Source organism: Dipodomys spectabilis, unplaced genomic scaffold (genome assembly GCF_019054845.1).
Source record: "Dipodomys spectabilis isolate Male_0828 unplaced genomic scaffold, ASM1905484v1 ptg000362l, whole genome shotgun sequence".
NCBI classification, from domain to species: Eukaryota; Metazoa; Chordata; class Mammalia; order Rodentia; family Heteromyidae; genus Dipodomys; species Dipodomys spectabilis.
In genome coordinates this window covers 777816-798248 of record NW_024871039.1, presented here as the reverse complement: position 1 = coordinate 798248, position 20433 = coordinate 777816, and the positions used below count along the sequence as shown (strand labels likewise).

At 38.5% G+C, this 20433-nt stretch overlaps 1 non-coding gene across 1 annotated transcript; it reads right to left on the bottom strand.

Annotated features, from left to right (window-relative positions):
- Window positions 1–4016: 4016 nt before the first annotated feature.
- LOC122095834 lies at window positions 4017–4178 on the bottom strand. Its single transcript, XR_006145219.1, has one exon. It is a non-coding gene; the product is annotated as a U1 spliceosomal RNA (small nuclear RNA).
- Between the last annotated feature and the right edge of the window lie 16255 nt (window positions 4179–20433).

The window sequence follows — 20433 nt, the reverse complement described above, 5'->3', positions numbered from 1 at the left end:
TGCTGGTAATGATGTTTTCCCAATTGGTTGGCTGTCTTTCTAGATTATTAGCTATGTCCTTAGCTGGTCAGAAACCTTTTTTTCAATGTAGTCCCACTTGTTGAGTCACTCTCCTATCCATTGTGCCCCTGGGACTCTATTCAGGAAGTTCCTGCCTGTCTGTACCTATGAGTTTTCATGTCATTTTACAGTACTTTAGAGTTTTGGGTCTGACGTAATCCACTTTGAATTGATGTTAGTGTGTGGTGACAATTAGGGATAAATTTTTAGTTTTCTGCATATGACTGTCATGTTTTCCCAACACCAATAAGAGGCTATTTTTTTTAACTGTTTGCCTTTGGCTCCTTTGTTGAATATGACTATAAATATGTGGTTTTATGGCTGCATCTTCTAATCTGTTCCTTTGAGCTATTGAGATGATCATGCGATTCTTGACCATGGCTCTATTGATGTGATGAATTACATATATTGATTTAGCTATGTTAAATCTGAAAGGAATCCTTCAGATCCATCCCAGGGGAGGATGTGGAGGCTGGAGGCAAGCAGACACAGGAGAAAGATTATTATAAGGTTATTAGAGGGGGCATATTTCCAAGGAGAGGAAGCACAAGGCATCAGTTCCACTCCAGGTAGCTGGAGTGTCTGGGGGCAGGAAGTGAGGTAGGTGCATGCTCAGGTGAATCTGGAAAGAGAGAGGGAGTGGCCAGCTGTTTGGCCAGAACTCCAGAGCAGGGCGGTGCTTAGGTATGTGTGGTGCTGAGGAAAAAATATGGGGATAATACTAACAAAATCAGCCTTCATCTTTGAGATGAAGGCTACTTAGTCATAATGTAAGATGTTTTTTAGCAGTTTCTAGATTTTTTTTGGCTAATATTTTATTGAGGAGATCTGCATTAGTGCTCATCAGAGAAATTAGTCAATTGTTGTCTCTTTTTTTTTTTTTTTTTTCAGAGCCTTACCTTATTTTGGGATGAGTATGATATTGCCTTCATAGAATTAGTTTGGGATTACTCCCTCTACATCTATTTCCCGGAAAAGCTTGGGGAGTATTGATATTAGTTCCCCTTTAAAAGTCTCACAGAATGCAGTGGTTAGTCCATTGGGCCTCGGCTTTTCCTTGTTGGAAGACTTCTGATTACTTCATCAATCTCCTTGTATGCTATTTGTTTGTTTAGTTGTTTAGTTGGTTCAGTTTAGGCAGTTAGTATGTTTCTAGAAATTCTGCTTGGTTTTCCTTCTTTAGTGAGTGTAGATTTTGAGTGTAGTCCTTTATAATTATTTGGATTTCTTGGGTGTTTGTCATAATATTACCTGTGGTGTCTCTGATCTTGTTTATATAAATTTCCTCTCTTCTTTTTATCATTAATCTCACAATTAGTCTGTCAATTTTATTAATTTGTTTTCCAAAATATTCCCAGCTTTTTGTTTCATTGATTTTTTTCTTTTTGGGTCTGGTCATGGGGCCTGAACTCCGGGCCTGGGTGCTGTCCCTCAAATCTTCACCTCAAGGCTAGCACTCTACCATGAGCCACAGTGCCACTTCTGGCTTTTTTTCTGCTTATGTGGTGCTGAGGAATCAAACACAGGGCCTCAAGCATGCAAGGCAAGTGCTCTACCACTAAGCCACCTTCCCAGCCCTTGTTTCATTGATTTTTATGGATAGTTTTTTTTTAGTTTCTGTTTTGTTGATTTCTGCCCTAATTTTTGCTATGTATCTCCAGTTAGTCACTTTAGATTTGAGTTTTTCTAGCAGTTACAATTGCATCAGGAGGTTATTTACTTTAATGTTTCCATTTTTTTCATATGTACAATTAGTGCTATGACCTTTCTTTACAACATTGCCTTTGTTCTATCCCAGAGGTTCCATTGTGATGTGTTTACATTTTCATTGAGTTGTAAGAATATTATAATTTCTTCCTGAATTTTTTCTGTGACCTGGGTGTTAGTCAGTACTGTGCTGTTCAATCTCCATGTTTTTGAGTAATTTCTAAAGTATGATTTGCTCTTAATAATTTGATTGATTCCACTGTGTTTGGATATAATAGTAGGATTTATGCCAATCTCCTTGTATTTGCTGAGGTTCTTTGCATGTGTGATCTATGTTTGAGAATGTTCCATAGGCTGCTGAGAAGAAGGTGTATTAGGTCATTGTTGGGTAGAAAACTAGATGTCTGCTAAGTCCATTTTTATTACTGTGTCATTTAGTTCAGAGGCTTCTTTGTTTATATTTGTTTGGTTGATGTATCCTCTGAGGAGAGTAAGGTGTTAAAATCTCCCAATATTATTGCATTTGAGTCTATTTTGTTCGGTAAGGCTGAGAGTATTTGTTTAACCTGTTTAAGCACTCCGTTGCTTGGTGCATAGATATTGACCACTCTGATTTCCTCTTCATGCATCAATCACTTTATTAGTATGTAATGTCCTTACTTGTCTCTGTATTTATTTTAGTAAGTCTACTTATCAGATAGTAATATGGCTACTCCTGTTTTCTTGCAGGGTACATTTGAATGGAAGATCTCTTTCCAACGCTTTGCTCACAGTTGGTTTTTATCTTTGGCTGTGAGATTGGTCTCTTAGCAAAATCAAATGAATAGATCTTTTACTTTTGATCCAATCTGCTTTTCATTTTCTTTCTTTGGGGAATTGAGTCTGTTAATGTTTAGGGTTATTATAGAAATGTGTCAATTTTCTTGCCATTTACTTATTTTCCTGTATTTTGTTTCTTTTCTTTTCCCGTGCTTACTAAATTTGTCTTGTGGTGGTTTCTGTCTGATATGTTTCTTTCATTTTCTTTGTTTTTTTTTTCAGATTGTATTCCTCCCTTTAGAATTGTTTGTAATGCCAGTTTGATGTTCATGACTTCCTTTAATCTTTGTTTGTCATGGAAAGTTTTAGTTTCTCTGTCAAATATAAATGATTGCTTCAATGGGTCACAGTTTGGTTTGGCAGTTGTTGATTTTCAGGATTTAGATAATATCATTCCAGGCTCTCCTTGCATTGAGGGACTGTGTAGAGAAGTTCGCAGTGATTCTCATTTTATTTCCATTGTAATATATGTCCTTCTTTGATTTTAGAGCAATTAAAGCCAATTCCTTGCTATTCAAGTCTAATATTTTTACTATGATGTGTCTAGAAATATTTCTCCTTGTATCCTGTCTGCTAAGGGTTCTATATGCTTCTGTTTGTGGGTGAGATTTTCTCTCTTAAGATGGGGAACTACTCTGTTATTATACCAAATAGGTTTTCCATGCCTCTATTAAATTATGCTCCCTCGTTGATTCTAATTATGCATAGATTTAATTTCTTGGCTGCTTTGGCCAAATCTTGGATTTCCCTTTGGAATGTTCTAAGTGTTTTCTTAATTGTGAAAATATCATACAGAGGGGTTACAATTACATGGGCAAGATAGTGAGTACATTTCTTATCAAGCATTGTTGCCTCCTCCTTTGTTTCCCCTTTTATCCCTACTCCTCTCCATCCCCCCATCCCACGGCAAAGTTGTAAAAAGTTCGTTTTTCGACATAACGTCTGCCTTTGACTTTCTGTTCCAGTTCTTCTGATTTCTTCTTGACTCCTGATATGCTATTTTCCATTTCACTTATTCTGTTAACTATGACTTCTACTGGTGTTTGCATTGTGGAAAATGAGCCCTTTATGCTATTAATATCAGTTCTCCAAGTATTAATTTCATCTGTTAATGAAGGGTTTACTGTGTTTTTTATTTTCTTTGTCGGTCGTGGGGCTTGAACTCTGGGCCTAAGTGCTTTCTCTCAGCTGTTCAGCTCATGGCGAGTGCTCTACTACTTGAGCTACAGCACCACTTCCAGTTTTCTGGTGGTTTATTGGAGATAAAATTTCAAGGACTTCCTGCCCGGTCTGGCTTTGAACCATGATCCTCAGATCTCAGCTTCTTGAGTAGCTAGGATTACAGGCAAGATCTGTTGATGCCTGGCTTAAGAAATCTTGGAATTCCTTTGTCATGTGTTCTTTCTTTTTCTTTTTTTAAATTTTTTACCAGGGGAGAGCACGAATGTCATTCCCCACTACTGCAAATTATGCAATTGAGTTTCCCACTTTGGGGAAATCACAAGGCTCAGCACATCTGTAGTGCAATGGATAATCCTCGCCCTGGGAAAACCACCTTCGTGATCATGGTATCTCCCCTACCAGGTAAATATTCATGTCTTCCTTCTCCTATTGATACTTTCACATTTCCCCCTTTATTTCTTTGGCCAATTCCATCATCATTTCTTTAATGGTTCTTTTGTCCTCCATCTCTTCTTCACTTTCACTGGGGTCCTTCCCTGGGTTGTTGTTAGATTTGGGATTTGGTTTGTTGTCCTGATAGTCCATGAATCATGTCTTCTTTCATTGTGATTTACACATTTGGGTCCTGGGATTGTGGGGGTCGTGACCTGAGCTTGGCCTGCTCACACCAGAATGATGTGACAGCCCTCACTTGCCCCGGGCTAGTTGACACTGGGTAGGCCAGCCCATGCCAACAAGCACATGTGCATGCTCTGTCTCCAGCTGGCTGAGAGGAGCATGGTCCCGTCTGCAGTGGGGGATGGCAAGGTCAGAATCGGGACTTCAGGAGGGTTGGGCTACCCACATGGGCACAAGATTTGTTTGTGCCTTGGCCCTGGGTTGGGTCTGTCCCCACAAGTGGTCTATGCTTGGCCTCCTATGGCTGGTGGGCACATGTGCATGCTTGATGTATCTGAGGATGAGATCTACCAGAAATTGTTCCATTGGAAATGTCTGCTGCACAATTATGGAAACAGTAGATTCAAGACTCTGAGAGACAGGCATGAGGTTTGTGGAGAGGCAGGCACCCTAGAGGGGAACTCTCTGCTAGCAGCTACAGCGTGATTCCTGGGCTTCTGGTAGGGGCCTGTGAATGCATGAGTTTGGGCTCCTGATGGGGGATTGCTCTACCAGCGCCAGCAGGTGCTCACGATAGGGGGTTGCTTCTCCTATAGCTGGCACTCATGTTCACTTAGCAACTGCAGCTGATGAAATGCTTCTCCTGCAGCTGCCATTCAGAAGCCTTTCATGGTTCCTGAAGGGAGAGGCTCTGTGGGTGCGGGGACGTTTGCTTTCAGACCAGCATTGTTATCCCCTGATAGCCAGGACTGTTGAGGACACCGAGTCCTGGCGCCCAGCACGTGTGAGTCCCTAGGACCTCCTGCTGGAATCCAACATGTGGGATGTGGGCAGTGAGGAAGGGCTCGGACTTCTTTGACATCTTCAAGTGTAATGTTCCTTCATGGGTTGGAGGGAGAGGGGTCCGTGTCACGATCTGTGGGTAACCACCAGCTCTGATCTCCTGATATCCTGGACAGACATGGAGCTGCTCCTGCAGCTCTTCTGTGTTAGTTGTGGGCTGAGCCATGGTGACAGAGGAGCTCTCTGGGTATGGGTGTTGTGGGGCCTCACCTCTGGTCTCTTCTGGGTATGGCGTTGTGGGAGTATTCTGTGTTTGGATTCTGCAGTCTGCTGTTAGTTATGGAGCCAGGGTAGCCACATGTTGTTTTCCTAAACTTCTGTATTTACCCTTGTTTTATAATGAAGTAGGGATATTAGGTCAAAGTAACATTGTTTTGTCCTCACCGTCATCATGGAGTCTGGATGGGTCTTGGAGGCTTTTTACCCAGCTCTAAAAAGCCTAGAGGGAAAACAGGCCATTCTGGGAATATTGGTGTCATGCTGCTGGGTCCCTAGAGAGCTCTGCTACATAGAATGCTCGACCCTGATTGCTCCCCTAGATGGTTTGTTTTTGTTGGGCTTGGGTCTTTACCCCAAACATGTGATTATTTTGTCTTTACAAGCTTTGTGCAAGCTACATTATAGTCTGCAGGTCTTTTAGACATGAGTCCTTCTGCAGTCACCTGCTTTCTAATAAAGATTCTCAATTTGAGCTCTCAAAGTCTTGCTTGTCTGTTTCTCATGAACCAATTCCCATATAAAAATTTTAATGACTATTTCCAGTTGAACATTCCACATCAGTCTTAACCATAGCAGGTCAGATACTCTCTTTCTCGGGCTTTGTCTTGAAGAGAATGCTGTTTTACATTCCTCTGTCTCACTGTCATCACAGAGAGCAAGTAGCTTTTTAACCAGGTGTCAAATCCCCATTTCAGGCTTTTAAAAGCAATTTCTTACCTCCAGATCTAGAAGACACAGACCACTGTCTTCCCTCAGAAGCTCTGGTGACCCAAGTGTAGCAAATCCATCCTTTTCTGTGGTATGAAGTGTCTTATCAGTGAATAGCACTAGATCAGCTGGAATTTCATCTTCTTTTAACTCTTGATCAGGATGCAATCTTTAGGCTTACATTAGTATTTGGAAACTCAAGATGTGGAGTCAGCAGTCCTTGTTGCCTTGAGGGATGAAAAGGCTGAGGAAATACTGAACACATGTTTTTAGTGGAATTGAGAGTGACCAAAAGACCAGTAGAGATAAGGAAGACCATCAATTTGAATCCTGGATTTTCCTGCCCTGAGATGATCCTTTAAGGCCTAAAATCCCTTGGCACACATATGTTCTGATAATATCACACATATCTGTGTCTCCCAATGGCTCTGGCCTATGTTCCGTAGTGGAGCTTCTATCTGAGAGATAAAGGCAAGAGCTAGCCATATGGCATGCGTTGGCATCTTCAGGCAAATATTACCCTGTTTCTCTGCACTCAATCTCTTGTGAAAATCTGTTCCACTTACCACAAACCCACTGGAGATTTCTTGCACAATCCAAGGTTGATTTACCAATATTTTAACAGACTCCTCTCATTAATAAGCTGAAACATGAACTATCATAATTTCATCAGGAGAATAAGCACTGTTTAAATTAATCTCTCAGCCCACATTTCCCAAAGATATATATCACATTGAATGCATATATATAGTCCATATACATTGTTCCCTTTTTTCTTTTAATATCTTTAAAGTCTGGTTCAGGGCAAACAATTCACAAGTCTGTGTAAAGTAGTTATTATGCAATCTCTCCAATTTAACTCTTAATTTAACAGAGGGAGGATAGACTAGGAAAGATAAGGTGAGTGGCAGCCAGGGATTTAGAAACAGGGTATTTAGAAAGATAGCACTATCTCCGTTGTTTTAAACCTTATACTCCTTAATCAGGTGTAGTTTTTACACCAGGGGAAACAAAATAACAAGAACTTCTTTCTACATATGACCTTGCCTGCTGTCCCCAATTGGTGTGCTCTAAAAGCTGAGAATGGACATCATAGAAAAAAGACGTATCCTGGAGAAGGAAACACTTGGAAAAATGGCTCCTCCTGGCAAAAAAAAAATTGCTTATCATGAAATATGGCTACTGGGCCTAAGTAATGCCATCTTGTCCTCATTACTGTTAGGAAAATGAAGGAGAATGAAAAAGGATTAGAGTGGATTCTCAACAGGCTAAAACTGTTTATTGCCAGTGAGAAGCACAGATCTTCCAGTGATTGTGTGGATTTGGGGTTTGGTTATATGGGCCTTAACAAAGAAGCCGAAGACAAAAAAAAAAAAAAAAGGTTATGGTCTCTTGGGTGTTCAGGGCAGTGTCCTTGGCCAGGCCTGGAATAGATACTGCTTGGGTTGGAGACAAGGACAAATTGTAGGCTATGGTCTCTTGGGGGTCAAGACTTGGACAGACACAGAATGGAATGCTCTGCCTAGGGTAAGTGGGCTTTCAGCTAAGCCAAGGTTGGAGTGGCCTGCTTGCAGATGGGCACGTGAGTCCCCACTTGGTGTTTTGCTTGACCTGGGGAAATATGGCAGGAGTCAATCCTTCAGTTGCATCTTGACACCTTAGTAGGTAATAGGGAAATTTCACTTCGAAGAACTATAGATTGGGCATAGGCCATTCTGAAACCTTTGGGTATATCACGGATTGTTAGGCTCTGGGAAGTCTCTACTCCTGTTTATTACCCATAGATAACTATTATAACCACCTTGAACATGCTCTAACTGCTCCCTTACTCCCTAACTGACCTGTTTTTCTTCTGTAAACACACTTTATTAATCCCCATACCATACAGCATTTGCCTTGATGTGGTTTTTGTCTTTATAAGTTTTATGCTAGCTACAAAACTGCAAGTTTTGGTGGGGGAGGGGATGAGTCTGCTTGCAGTTGCTGGCTTTCTAATAAAGACTCCTGATTTGACCCCTCAAACTGTGGCTTCTCTGTATCTCACCATATAAGACTTAGAAGCCACAGCCAAATCCCAGTGCCAAGGGGCTACTTAGGTTCCTTGAAGCCACTGGTGGACAGGAACTGCACACAGGAGATAACTTTTGAGATATCCCAGGGCCCCATGGACTTTCCACTGCTCAGAAAGCCGGACTCTGGATTCCTCCCACACCACTAAATCTTTTTGGAATCATTCAGCCGATCTCCAGAGGTGAGTATGATTCTGCTTCCGATTCTGAAGATCCATCTATCTGGACTAGGTGGAAGTGGATCGCTTGTAGTCACACCCTCCTCCCCCTACCTCCAACAGCCTCTCTAAGGCTGAAATGTCAGAAAAGAGTTTTGGATTTTTCAGGAACTGGTACCAGTCTGCTGTATAAACTCTTATCTTCTGTGACTTTGTTCTTTGTTTTGTGCCTGTTGGTGAATTTTCTTCACTCCTATTTTTCCTTGCCAGACCTTTGGTGAGTTAATTCCTTTCACTTGTCCTTTGGTGAGTTAACTTGTTTGGTTTGCCTGAATTTGGTTTTTGGGGACTATTCTTTGTCAGATGGTCTGGGCCTGACAAGAACATTCATTCGATCTCGCAAGACATGTGAGGTCCTTTTGTCTGTCTGTTCCATGCATCCACTGTTCTTGCATCTCAGTCTCTAGAGATATAGTTCGTCCCATAGTAAGACTACTGTCCCCCAATGTCTGCTTAAAGACTTAATAAAAGACAGTTTAAGAAGAAAAAGTTAACCTCTCTGTGTAATATAATGTGGCTTTAATATAAGTTGACATAAAAAGTGCTCTAGTCTAAAAAATGTGGTGAAACACAGACTAAGGCCATTGTTTAAAATACCTGGTTAAAATTGTGGAGACTATAAAAATAGCTCCTAGCAAATTCAGAATCCTTTGTGAGTCAAAATGCCCACTTTGGGTGTAGGATGTGGGTCATTAGACCCATCTTAAGCTTCTATAATATTTATAAAATAATTTGGGAGAAGTGTCTGTCTCTCCCCTGAGGAATCCCAGTAGGGCACTTTCCCTCCCCTAGTAATTTTTGCAGGCCCTCAAGATTAAGGACCTTCTAGGAAGTATTACAAAGTCAGTTCATATGCGAGTGTGTCTCATTACCAAAATTGTTTTAAAAGTTTTCTATTCTTTGTAATCTGTTTAAGACTAGAGATTGTGTTGAATTCTGTTTGTGGTTGGTTATTGGAAAAAGTTCATCTTTGTTTTCTAGCTGACCATATGGTTCTATATTGCTAGCAGCCTAATGACAGAACTTAGAACACAATCAGCTCAGAAATTTATTGCAATAAAGACTAAAAAATCCTATGCCACAGAGAGTGGAAATATCAAGAGGCCAACAAGAAACACAAGATCTACTAAGAACAAAATATTAAGAAAGACAACAATAAGAACTCAACTTTACATTAGCATGCTGTATTTAACACTTTTTCCCAAGGGACTAATAGGGAAATGACCAAAGGAGCCTTCTTAACTCAGTCTTTGTTGCCTTGCTCTCTGTTCTATTTCCATTTTTGGCACGTTTCTAGGCCTAAGATTTCTGGTGCACTCAACCTTCTTTACTGGAGTTTTCTTGAACACCTTCCCTACTCTAGGTTTCTTGAAAAACCTTACACCTAATCTTCCTTATTGGAGGTTTACTATAAAACAAAACCTGGAGATTACCTTGCAAACTAGATGCTCAATCTCCCAAAGCTAGACATGCCTCACAAACTAGATGCCAAATCTCCCAAAGCTGGAGTCATGTTGTAAATTAGATGCTTAATTTCCTAGATCCCCAAGGAATACTGTACCAATCAAGGGTGTTGGTGTTTCTTGCCTTGCTTCATGCACGATTTTGCTTTGTTGCCATGGCACTTGCTAGAGTTCCCTTTTCCTGAGAAGTCAGGCCTGGAACTCTTTAATGCTTTGCTTGCTTTTAAACTTAGGTATAAGTTAGACCTATTTATCATAATCCTCAAACTGTGCTGTCCATTCAGTCACACCTTCCACCACTGTCTTCTTGCCCAGGTGATCCCATTTTCACTCTCCAAGTTCTTCCCCTTTAGGGATTATTTGTCCACTTCCCACTGATCAGAAAACTTTCTAAGTGTTTACCATCAATTCTCAGGAAGGCCAAGTACTTTTCCTTTCTTGGGTATTCTTCTTAAACTTAGATCAGAGTTTGATGCCAATAAACCTCATTATAAATTGTATTACACTAACTAAAATGATTCCTTTGATTATTATATTTTGGCAAGACTGGGATTAAACCCTGAGCTTCATACATACTAGGCAAGAATTCTATAATTAATCCATGACTACAGCACTTTTGTGCATTGATTATTTTCAGATAGGTCTTAATCTTTGACCAGGTCTCTATAACATCTATAAATCTCCCACTTTACATTTTTTGTCTTAGATGAGACAACTCCCACGCCCAGATTCTTCCATTGAGATACTGTCTCACAGTCTTTTATGTTTTCTGGTCTGGAATTATGAACTTTCTATCTAACCCTCCTTCATAGCTGGAATATCAAGTGTGTGCTACCACATCGGGCTGTTGATTGAAAGAAGGACTCATGAAAATTTTGCCTCAGTTCTCCTTAAACCATTATCCTCTCGATCCCACAGTAGCTGGGATTTCAGGTCTAACCCCCTCCACTAACATCTCATTCAAAAAAAGTCATTCTGAATGTCCTTACACAAGTGCATTCTTTCCTTTAAGTCCAATTCTGTCTGAATCAGGGTTGTACCCCAGTATTTGTGTATTTTGAGTAGAAATTCTATCATATCTTCACTTCCTCGTTTCTGATAATGAACAAGGTTGGAACAAATGAATATTTACATATCAATTTAAACTTACCTAATGAATTTTCACAAAATTAAAAATTATATATATTTAAACTTATATTTAGGTGTGTTATAGTGTAAATATATTACTATTAGTATATAATTATATATTGTATACATATTATATACATATTTAATTACACACTGCACAAATTTCTATATATACATTTGCATTAAAATAATGAAATCCATTCTAAGATGTTTTATATTTGGACTATGATTTATAACTCTCTAAAAAATCATTGTCTCAATATTTTAACAACTATTCTTTGGCTATATGAAAACAAATATATCTATATCTTTGTTTTATATTTTTGATGGTAATAGTATTTGAATTTAGGGCCTCATGGTTGCTAAACCAGCATTTTATCCCCTCACCCTCCTTCCCCCTTTTTTTGGTGCCTGTCCTGGGGCTAACCTCAGGACCCAGGCACTGTCCTTGAGCTTTATTCTCAAGTCTAGCTTTCTACCACTTCAACTCCACTGCTGGCTTTGTGGTGTTTGATTGGAGATAAGAGTCTCACAGGCTTTCTTGCTTGGATTGTATTTGTACCTCAATCCTCAGCCCTCAGTTTCCTGAATTGCACAGATTAATCATGAGCCACCAGTACCTAGCTTCTCCCAGTTTTTTTAGCCCAGCTTCTAGCTCTTTTTTGCTTTAGGTATTTTGTAGGTAGATTTTGCATTTTTTTCCCAGGACCAACCTCAGATTAGGATTCTCCTACTTTAGGTCTCCCAGGAAGAAGTCCATGCTACCCCACTTGGCTTGGTTATTGAAATGGGGGCCACACTACACTCTCTTAGCCCAGCTTCAAAATTCACCTCTTCAATCTCTGTCTCCCTTGTAGCTGAGATTACAGGTATAAACCACTTCTCCATTACTAAAAATAAATCCTTCCTTTTGATTTAATTAGACTAATTCAACTTCTTTTATAAGTTTTGTTCAAATAGTTGACCTTTAGGCCAGCTGTGCAACAATAAGCCTCATAATTCATGTTTTTAAATCTTCATCTTATGTAGTTTAGTAGGCTGGCTCTGTATCTAATAGTTTTCTCTGGGGTTTCTGAATTGTTTTACCAAGTATATACCCACAGGAATATTTTCACAAAAGATACATGCAGGGAAAACTTTCTGAATAGAATTCTGACATGAAATTTTTTCTTTCTCCCACTTGAATTTAATAAAGCATGAAATTCTAGAGAAAATTATCGTCTTTCCTCAGGGAGTTTTAGTATTAAATAAGACTGACAAGCTATGTAGACGAGAATGACTTTTCCTAAATATTTTAAGGATTCCTTCTCTTAATTTTGGATGGGAAGCAGAATAGAGCATATCTGGCTTTGTATCTTTTCCTCAGTCATCAAGGCTTTTCAATGTGAAGATGTCTTTTTTGTTTCCCCTAGTTGGAAAATATTTTCCAAATTCTGGATAATAATAATTTTCGATATATGTCCTATGTCTTTTCATTTGCTAACGTGATTCAGACTGATAGCTGTCATTCTGAGTTCTGAATTGCTCTTCAGTCTCTTTGCTTTCTTACTGTGTCTTTAAATTCTGTTATTTTACCATAGACAATTTCATTTTATAAAGTGTTTTAATTTCTAATCGTCAATAATGTTTCTTCTTAGCATGGTGTCAATGCCTGATGCCTGTAATCCTAGCTACTCAGGAAGCTGAGATCTGTGAATTGTAGTTTGAAATCAGCCCAGACAGAAAAATCTGTGAGAGTCTTATTGACCATTAACCAGCAAAAACCTAGAAGCTGAACGAATGTTTAAGTGGTAGAGTACAAGCCTTGAGGACAAAAGTTAAGCAATACTTTCAGGTCCTGCATTCAATTTCCATTATCAACATCACAGAAAATTTAATGCTGCTTCTTTGAACACCAACAACCAATCTGTTCTTATTTTATATATTTCTTTCCAAGAACTAACATTTTTTACAGTCACTTTTTCCTCTTTCAGGATACTTTTTTTCCATGGCTTATTACTTTTGATGAATTTAAATTATTTCAATTTTGCATTTATAATGAATAATTGGTTTGACTAATATAGGTAGCTTTCTGATTTTACTTGCCATCCATTGCCTTTTTAACTCATGTGAGTCTCTGGGTAGATTATTTCCCACATCTTTTAGTTAAAGTAGACTGGTACTCAGTTCAGTCTTCTCCAGTTGTCCAAGAGTGGAAGGGGTTGTCTGCCATTAAATCTCGATGTCAAGTCTAAGAATTTCCAGGACAATTATTTCAGTATGCTAATGAATATTTTTCTATCTCCACATTTTTATGGGAGTGGGGCTGGTCCTGGGCTTGAACTCAGGGCCTTGGCTCTGTCCCTGAGCTTGTCTGTACTCAAGGCTAGAGTCTACAATTGAGCCACGGTGCATTTCCAGCTTTTTCTTAGTAGTTTTTTGGAGAGTCTCATAGACTTTCCTTCCTGAGCTGGCTTCAAACTGTGATCCTCATATCTCAGCCTCTTCAATAGCTAGAATTACAGACGTGAGCCATCGGTACCCATGTAAATAACACTTTTAAGTTCTCTTTGGACTTAGAGACTTTGCATGACTATATGACTTTCAACTCATCACTAGATGTGGAAAGGCGTCCATGTGTAATGCTTAGGGAAGAACACATCAAGAAAGAGCAATAGGTAGCACAGAACCCAAATTAGCCAAATCTAGAATCCAAACTAGGAACAAAATTGTCTGAATAACCATAAAATCTTTGAGCCCCTTTGTTCTGAGTAGCTTGTTTAGGAATCCCTTGGTATTTGGATGTTTTTCTCTTCCTGAAGGTAATAGTCCAGGATGAAAAGTTTTCATATATTAAAGACAAGTAGTTGTCTAAGGTAACACATACTCTTTCCTTGAACACAGTGATCTAGGGAAGAACCAGAGAGATTTAAATCTCCCGTTTGAATAGTTTTATTGTCAATACATCTTGGAAAATAGTCTGTGGAATGTTGATTTTTGTTTTGCATTGCAAATGAAAATACTTGCATTATTAGGTATCTAGTCATGTGAAAACAAAATTAAAAATTCGATATTATATGTAAAGACATTGAAAATATTGTTTAAGGTAGCTTCGGAGAAGTCCTGTGCAGAAATTCAGGGAGAATTTAATGAATGGAAAGACCTCCGTCTTCTCTCTGCCATGCTCTGGCCACGTGGACTTCAGGGCCTCATTTCTTTCTACTCAATGAGCTTTCGAGTCTGCTTCATAAAATGGGGTTCCTGATGCTCAACTCACAGAATTATTGGGGAAAGAAAGGGAAATGAGAAATGGAAAATACTCAGTAGGATCATCGTATATTATTAGGGTTTCTTTATTCTGCATTTTCCACTTTAATTCTTCCTAACATGCAATCTAATTGATAAATCATTTTAAGTTTCTTAAATTATTAATTGCTTCAAATTTGTTAGCAAGTTTTACAATTTTGTGATAATTATTCTATTAACGCAGATGGTCTATGGTGGATCATGCCTATAACCTTGGTACTCAAGAGACATAGATCTGAGTATCACAGTTGGAAGCCAGCCTGAGCAAAGAAGTCCCACTGATACTCTTATTTCCAATTAACTACTCAAAAACTGGAAGTAGTGCTGTGGTTGAAGTTGTAGGGTACTAGCTTTGAGCACAAAGAGGCTTTGGGACAGCACCAGACCCTGAGTTCAATCCCCACAACTGACAAAAAAGTAATGAAAAACTATTTAAGCATGAACAAATTTCATGGACAAACTGAACCTAAAGATTAGAAAATCTATGATGGAATTGGAATTAGTCACTGTGGGAGAAAGCTGTGTTATTTCAGTCCACAGCTAAAATCAATGGAGAAACAGTGAGTTGAAGCCATCCTGACCTTTGTTCAGCCAAATTTCCAACATGGACTGTGAGGTTCATTGCTTTACAACTCAACAGAAAAGAGACAGCCTGGTGTAGGGGATTTGGTGCTTTCTGTGTGGACAGAAATCATGATTGATTTCAGGCCATCAGTGTGATGTTACTTGGTCCAAAGAAATCTTGCCATTAGCAGCATGTGGAAAAGCTACGAGCCAAGGATAGCCTAGCTCAGTCTTTTGTTAAATGCAAAAACGTGAGCAAGTCCATTGGAAGCCATAAAAGGAGCTGCCTTTTCAACTCACATAAAAACACACTATAAAAGTCATTGTTTGAAGCTAAATATTAAGTTAATCAGTCAAGCAGTTAATGAAACGGACAATAAAAATAAATTGATATGTTGTGGTCTCAATCTTAAGACTAAAAATTATGTTTAGTAAACAAAGAAATACAGTTGGTAATATATGACCTTTTCTCCAAAATAGATGGCAAAAATTTGTGTGTGCATGTGTGCTCTGTGTGTGTGTGTGTGTGTGTGTGCTGATCCTGGGGCTTGAATTCAGGACCTGGGTACTGTTCTCAAGCTTTTGTATTCAAAGCAAGTGCTCTACCACTTGAGCCATACCTTCACTTCTAGCTTTTTGGTTGTTAGAGATAAGAGTCTCATAAACTTTTCTTTCCTGTGCTGGCTCCAAAGTGAGATCCTCAGATCTCAGCCTCCTCAGTAGCTAAGATTACGGATGTGAGCCACTGGCACTAGGCTCTGATAAAGATATTTCTATGTCGGAGAAATCCATGAGAGTCACAGCTTCTCTGGATTTTGTACTACCATGAAATAATTTTCAAAAAGAAATGCATGAGAGATGATTTGCAGATCTGTTGTCTCACTTGATTTCTAGCACCAATTCTCCAAGTAACAGTGATTCCTCTTTATGTAAGCAAAATAATGGGCTCATCAACAAGATAAATAAAAAGCCCATGGATTGGGAGAAGATCTTCACTAGCCATACAACAGACAAGAGTCACATATCTAAAATATACATAGAGTTCAATTAATTATATCTCCTACATAAAACCTTCAAATAAACAACCACCCCATTACTGATTGGGCTAAATAATTAGAAAGAGACTTCTCTGGAGAGAAAATAAGAATAGAAAACAGATATATGAAGAAATGTTCAACATCTCTTGCCATAAAAGAAACGCAAATCAAAATCACCTTGACTTCCACCTCACCCCAGTTAGAATGGCCATTATCAAGAAAACAAATAATAATAGATGCTGGTGAGAATGTGGCCAAAAGGGAACGTTACTATGCTGTTGATGGAATTGTAAAGTGGCTCAACCACTCTGGAAAGCATCATGGAGGTTCCTCAAAAGATTAAACATATAAATCCCCTATGATTCAGCAATCCCACTCCAGGAATTTATCCAAATTATCACAAGCAAGGCCACACTAAAGCTAACATAACATTGCAGTATTATTGACCATAGCTAAGGTATGGAACCAACCCAGATGCCTTTCAATAGATGAATGGATCAAGAAAATGAGGAATATATGCACACTGGAATTCTAGACTTCCATCAGAAAGAATGACATTGTCCTATTTGTAAAGAAATGGAAAGACTTGGAAAAAATCATTTTAAGTGAAGTGAGCCAGACTCCCAAAACATAGGCTCCATGGTTTCCCTCATTTGTAACAATTAGATTATGTCTAGGATAGTTCCTAGCACAGGAACACACTAGCTCAGTAGCTATGGACATAGGACCTTATAAAATGATGCCTATCAAAATGAACTCCAAGATATAGAAACAAGAGATCTATTTTTTGTGTTGACTTTGCTGATATCAATGTATTATATCAAGTTTTTCTTCTTCTTTTCTTTTTTTTTTCCCCCTTTGGTTTTTTTAAATTTTATTTTATTTTATTTGTGAACATACTGTACAGAGGGGTTACAATTACATGGGCAGGATAACGGATACATTTCTTAGCAACCATTGCAGTCTCTTCCTTTGTTTACCCTTCACATCCCTGCCCAACCTCCCCCCACCCCCCCATCCCAATCCTTCCCCTTCCCCACCACTCCACACAGACATTGTAAAGCTCGTTTTGGACATGACAACTTGTAATTCTCATTGTTGCAACAGGTCCACCTGAATCCTTAAACGAATTGTTTTTCCCCATCTCCTCCACAAGTTATACTGCCATCAAATATAGTGAAAGCAGGGGTTATACTGTGCGGGAAGGACATACAAAGCAACAAAGAAATAATCTTATAAATGCGTTAGAAACACATGCATGAAAGAAAAAACATTAAAATACAGATCTAAGGGTTCATTTTCCTAACATCACATAATCTGAGCTTTTCCGCTTGACTCATACATATACTAGATATTGCAAATAAGGGAAACCATGGGACCTATGTTTCTTTGGGCCTGGCTTACTTCACTTAATATAATTTTTTCCAAGTTTTTCCATTTCCTAACAAATGTGGAAATGTCATTCTTTCTGATGGAGGCATAGAATTCCATTGTGTATATATACCACATTTTCTTGATCCATTCATCTACTGAGGGGCATCTTGGTTGGTTCCATATCTTAGCTATGGTAAATAATGCTGCAATAAACATAGTTGTGCTGGTAGCTTTAGTGTGGTCTTGTTTGTAAACATTTGGGTAAATGCCCAAATGTGGGATTGCTGGGTCATAGGGGAGCTCTTTGTGAAGTCTTTTGAGGAACCTCCATACTGCTTTCCAAAGTGGTTGAACAAGTTTACATTCCCACCAACAATGAAGTAAGCTTCCCTTCTGTCCACATCCCCTACAGCATCTGTTGTTAGAGTTCTTGATTGTAGCCATTCTAACTGGAGTGAGGTGGTATCTAAAACTTGTTTTGATTTGCACTTCTTTTATGGCTAGGGAGGTTGAGCATTTCTTCATGTGTCTATTGGCCATCCTTCTTTCTTCTTCAGAGAAGTTTCTCTTTAAGTCTTTCGCCCACTTATTTATTGGGCAGTTGATTCTTTGAGGATTTGTTGTTGGGGGATTTAATTTTTTGAGTTCCAAGTACATTTTAGATATGAGACCCTTGTCCGTTGTATTGCTAGTGAAGATCTTTTCCCAATCCATGGGCTTTCTATTGATCTTGCTAGCTATGTCCTTTGCCATGCAGAAGCTCTGCAACTTTATGCAATCCCATTTGTCCAACCTTTGTTTGATTTGTTGTGTTTCCGGGTCTCTATTCAGAAAATTTCGGCCTGAGCCAAGGAGACCTAGGGTTTCTCCTATTCCATCCTGTAATGTTTTCAGAGTGTCTGCTTTGACTTCGAGGTCTTTGATCCATTTGGAGTGGATTCTGCTGCAGGTTGATATATAAGGATCTAGCTTTAGTTTTCTACAAATAGTTAACCAATTTTGCCAGCACCGTTTACTGAAGAGGCCATCTTTCTTCCATTCTATTGTTTTAGTTCCCTTATCGAAGATTAGATGGCTATAGGTCTGTAGGTTCATTTCTGGGTTTTCAATTCTTTTCCATTGGTCCTGAGGTCTGGTCTTATGCCAATACCAAGCTGTTTTGATTACTATGGCTTTATAGTAGAGTTTGAAATTTGATATTGATATTCCTCCAGCAGTGTTCTTTCCATTGAGGAGCGTTTTTGCTATTAGGGGTCTTTTATTGTTCCATATGAATTTTTGGATTGCCTCTTCTATTTCCTTGAAGAATGAGGTTGGAATTTTGATAGGTATCACGTTGAATTTGTAGATAGCCTTTGGAACTTCGAACCGCAGAGAAGAATTTGGAAAGCCAGAAATTATTAGGGTTAGGAAGAGATGTGGGTAAAAAATAGGAATAGATTGGTGTGGGGAGGCACAGGGAGAGTTAACTATGTCCTAATCACAATGCAGGAAATAGGTTGGGTAGGATGTAAGTAGAGAGAGAGAGAAAAAGAAGAAAGGGGAAGGGGAATGAAAAGAGACCAGAAAAAAAATAGAAACGTAAAAAATTAATGTTATTTTAGAGATTAAAAGACCATCTATTTATAGAGGAATATGAATATGTTGAGAGAAAGGGAGGGACATAGAGGAGATGAGAAAAACTTTAAAAAAATGCTTAAAATATTGTATAGGTATGAAGTACTGCTATTAGTGAATTTAAGTCTCAGAGGTTTTGAATTGAGTAATAAGTTTGTGGATTAAGTGTGTACACAATGGGGGATAGGGTCTACTGGTTAACTACGGGTTTATCTGAGGATGTGCAGGACAAGAGTTAAGTCACATAAAGATGAACAAAGAGGAAAAGATGGAAAGGATAGGAAAGTGAGAAGAAAAGATCAGAAGTTCAGTAGAGCTAGAAAAAAAAACAAAAAGATAATTAAGAATGAAAGAAAAAGAGAAAGAAGACAAGAAAAGAAAAGAAAACACACATTCACGTATTCCTAAAATAAAAATTATAAGAGGAGAAAAAAAAAAGTTAATGGAAAACAATTATTTTTTCAGAAGAGGCAAAAATTAAAGATTAATAAAAGTTTTAGAAAAGCAAAAAAAAATTTTTTATATATATATAAGGTAACAAAAAACGAAAAAAAACAAAACAAGAAAAAGAAAAAAAGAAAAGAAGAAGAAGAAAAAAAAAGTTCTTTGATTTTTTTTTTTTTGGGAGGGGTGGGAAGAGTCCTGTATCTCCCTTTTGTCTGTAACCAGAGTCTGGTTGGAGTCTCTGGTCAGCTTGAGGTCCTGTGGCTTGATTGGTTTTTTGATGTTAACCTTTCCAATCCAGGAGCATGGGAGGTTTTGCCATTTTTTAAGTTCTGTGTTGATTTCCTTTTTCAAGATTTTAAAGTTTTCATCATAGAGGTCCTTCTCTTCTTTGGTTAAGTTAATTCCTAGGTATTTTAATTTTTGTGATGCTAGTACAAATGGAGATGCTTTCCTAATTTCAGCCACACTTTTCTCATTGTTGGCATACAGAAAAGCTATTGATTTTGGGGGGTTAATTTTATAACCTGCTACTTTGCCAAAGTTTTGAATCAGCTTGAGTAATTTGGGAGTGGAGTCTATGGGATTCTTTAAATACAAGATCATGTCGTGTGCAAAGAGGGAGAGTTTTATTTCTTCTTTCCCTATTTGGATCCCCTTTATGTCTGCATCTTGTCTTATTGCTGTAGCTAGGCATTCTAATACTAGATTGAAGAGAAGTGGAGATAGTGGACATCCTTGTCTTGTTCCTGAGTTAAGTGGAAATGGCTTTAGTTTTACACCGTTAAGTGTAATGCTGGCTGTAGGTTTGTCATTTACAGACTTTATTGTATTGAGGAATGTTCCATGGATTCCTAATTTTTCCAAAACCTTCATCATAAAGGGGTTTTGGATCTTGTCGAATGTTTTTTCTGCATCTATTGAGATAACCATGTGGTTCTTATCTTTGCTCCTGTTGATGTGATGCATAATATTAATTGATTTGCGTATATTGAACCAGCTTTGCATCCCTGAAATGAATCCTGTTTGATTGTGGTGTATGATTTTTTGGATGAATTGCTGAAGTCGGTTGACAAAA